The sequence below is a fragment of the Lutra lutra genome, chromosome 3 (assembly GCF_902655055.1).
Source record: "Lutra lutra chromosome 3, mLutLut1.2, whole genome shotgun sequence".
NCBI classification, from domain to species: domain Eukaryota; kingdom Metazoa; phylum Chordata; class Mammalia; order Carnivora; family Mustelidae; genus Lutra; species Lutra lutra.
Window position 1 is genome coordinate 150,653,361 of NC_062280.1, and position 3,276 is coordinate 150,656,636.

Below are 3,276 nucleotides of genomic sequence, written 5' to 3' on the forward strand. Positions count from 1 at the left end.
ACCTCCCACTCAGAGTGACTACAAATATTGAGTACTTACTCTTAATCACAGGTAGCCCATGTTAAGTATCTGGGATTCACTCTACCCTGGAAATGTCTAATATCAATACTTTCTAAAATGGTAGCTGCTAGCCGTATATGACTACTGAACACTTGGAATGTGGCTAATGCTATTCAGGAACTGAACTTTTAAATTTTCTTAATATTAACTGGTATAAATTTAAATGCGTATAGACACATATGGCTAGATGACATGTTTTTGGACAGTATAGTTTGAGACAAATTTTGTTTTATTTGCCAGACACATAGATTAGATATTAGTATCTGTTATATTTTTATTATCTTCGAAATTCACCTTCTCTTTCTTATGCTGATGGTGGCCTCTTTTAATTCACTTTTTTTCCACCTGTATTTTTGCACCATCTTTCTAGATGATCTTGTCATTACACCCCACCCTAAAGACCCTAAGATGTTTGTAAAATACACAACTTGATTTGTCACTTCTTGTTTATAAGCACTCAAGCTCCCTAAAGCCATCAATAATTTGGCCCCCGATTTGCTCTCTTGCCTCGTACGCTTGCTACATCATGAACTCACCCAATTCAGGAAGACATATCACTCCTCTATCACTTTTAAAAATTATCTTTTAAAAAATTATGTGTTTCTATGTCTTCATGACTTTGCACATTTTCTAATTGTTCTTTCTGGAATGTTTTCATCAACACTTTCACTGATGTTTCTCTAATTCTTCCTTTAAGACTAAGCTTATTTACAACATCTTTCACTGTCCCTAGTTCCCCAAGGAAATCTAAGTTAAAGATCTCTCTTCACTGTTTATATAATATCTAGTTTTACTATCCCAGTGATGACTAATAAACAGAAAACAAATTGTAGCCATAACTAAAAGTTAACTAGTCCAGGAACTCACAAGATAGAATGTTTTCTTAAGGTCAAGTATTCACTAAAAGAAAACCCTTGAAAAATGGCAAGAATTGCCAGAAATTAAGTAACGTATCTAATATGATGGTTTGATGGTGTATTTGATGGTTTAAATATATTGATAGTTTTGAAATACTTAGGTTGTCAACAAACTTTATTTAAATAAACTAAACATTCTTCCTCACTTCCCTTCAATATTAAATAATTTTATATTGAAAACCTCCCTACCCAGTGCTCACTTTGGGAGCATATATACTAAAATTGGAGAAATACAAGGAAGATTAGCATGGCATCTGCACAAGGCTGACATGGAAATTGGTGAAAAATCTCCCACCCCGATTTCAATTTACAGTATATTCAAAAGTATGTAATTGAAGGACAAGAAAATTCTTGATTTTTAGGTGTAAAATTCTTGATTTTTAGTTCCAAAGCATCCCATGTAACGAACATGGTGGCAATATTTATCTTCTTTTATTTAAAAAGTTCTTTTGAGGGGCATCTGGGTGGCTCAGTCAGTTAAGTGTCTGCCTTTGGCTCAGGTCATGATCCCAGGGTCCTGAAATCAAGCCCCACATCAGGCTCTCCACTCAGTGGGGAGTCTGCTTCTCCCTCTCCATCTCCTCTGTCCCTTCTGCCACTAGTGCTTGCTTTCTCTCTCTCAAATAAATAAATGAAATCTTAAAAAAAATCAAATTTCTTTTGAGGAGATGACATAGTAGGTGAAGATGAAATCATACAGAATGGTTTCTATGAGACTTTAGTATAAAGTCTTAATATCTTGTTATTTTTCCTTTAGATAGTAGAGATTTACTTTTAATATGAAAATTGTGATTTTCTTGAAGGATCCTGAATAATATAAGTTATACACTGGATGTAAAAGACTAATGACCCCTCCCCCTCAAATATATAATCTGTCATAGGAAACAGTTTAGTCAATTATTGATATTAAATATAAATTAATAAAATATTTCTCTGTTTCTTTCATGACATGATTGATTTTTAAAACTATTATAAATGCATTATTTATTCACATTTCTTCATCTAATACACATCTAATCTAATAATCTCATCCTTGATGAGCTTTCCATACATGGTTATTTTACATTTATTTTCCTTGTTATCTCAGTATCTTGAGTCATAAAAGAATGCATAATGGGAATAATTACTCTTAAGCTTATGTGCCCTTTACTTCACAGTGCATTTAAAAGACCCAGTCTATAAAAGAGTGACTCCCTTTTTCTCTGAAATAACTACCAATTCAAGGTGTTTATTGGTGGCAGCATGGTCCATTAACACAATCCCCCAAGACTTGCACTGCTATGATGAACAGATTCTGCTACAGAAGAAACGTCCCAGGCAATAAAAATATAATTTCTTTTCAGAGTCATTACCCACAGCAATTAAAGCTTTTAAAAGTAGAAAACTCATATTTTTAAGTTTTTCTTTCATTAGGTGATCAAGTTTTTAAAAAATAGGGTGTATATAAGGAAGTTATAGTTGGATATTTTACTCTTACAAATTATTTCCTAAACTGATTTGCACTTTGAAGTTACTCTGAGCTATTAAAGTAATCCTGCTCTTTTAAGACTAACTCTAGTGTAAAAATTTTCAGTTTTAAATGCTTGTTTTATAATTTAAAAAATTCATTTGTGACTTTTGTTGCTAATAGTATATAAAACTGGATATCTCAGAATAACTGCCATTTGGAAAAACTAAAGTTCTTTATATTAATTGCTGAGAAGTCACAAAAGTAAAGACCAGACAAAGTACAAAAGAGGATATTAAAGGACAAATCCTGGGAGAACTGGAACTTCTGACACAATGGCTGTCTGGGGTGCAATGAGCTAAGATAAAGCCTGGGTTCTGTCCAAGATGGAATCTAATGAAAGATCCTCCTGCTCCCACAACACATGTGCACACATGCTCAACACTCTGGTCAGTTGTGGCCATACAATCAATGCAGATGTGAACAAGAAATAAATTCTATTGAAGATAGACAATAATGAAACCTGCTTATCTTGATGTTTTAGTACTTAGGAGAGGGAGGGAAGAAGTTTCCCTGGAGAATATATAACACCTGATGGACATCGTATGATTTCTGTACTTCAGATTACCCCACTATGCAACAAAAATATACCAAAAAAAAAAAAAAAAAGTCAACAAACCAAAGAAAATAATAAAAAAAAAATAATCCATCTCATCAAGGTGAGAATCTTATTACAGTCTTCCAAGTCAGTACTATTGTTGAGTAATCAATAGATATAAAGACAAATCCTCTCAGAAAGAATTTAACTTAAGTTCAGTGTCATAATACTTCTATAAAGTTCGAGGGAAAAAT

At 32.9% G+C, this 3,276-nt stretch overlaps 1 non-coding gene across 1 annotated transcript; it reads left to right on the plus strand.

The window, feature by feature from the left end:
• Positions 1-1,169: 1,169 nt before the first annotated feature.
• LOC125096609 (U6 spliceosomal RNA) lies at positions 1,170-1,276 on the plus strand. Its single transcript, XR_007126286.1, has one exon. It is a non-coding gene; the product is annotated as a U6 spliceosomal RNA (small nuclear RNA).
• Positions 1,277-3,276: the final 2,000 nt, after the last annotated feature.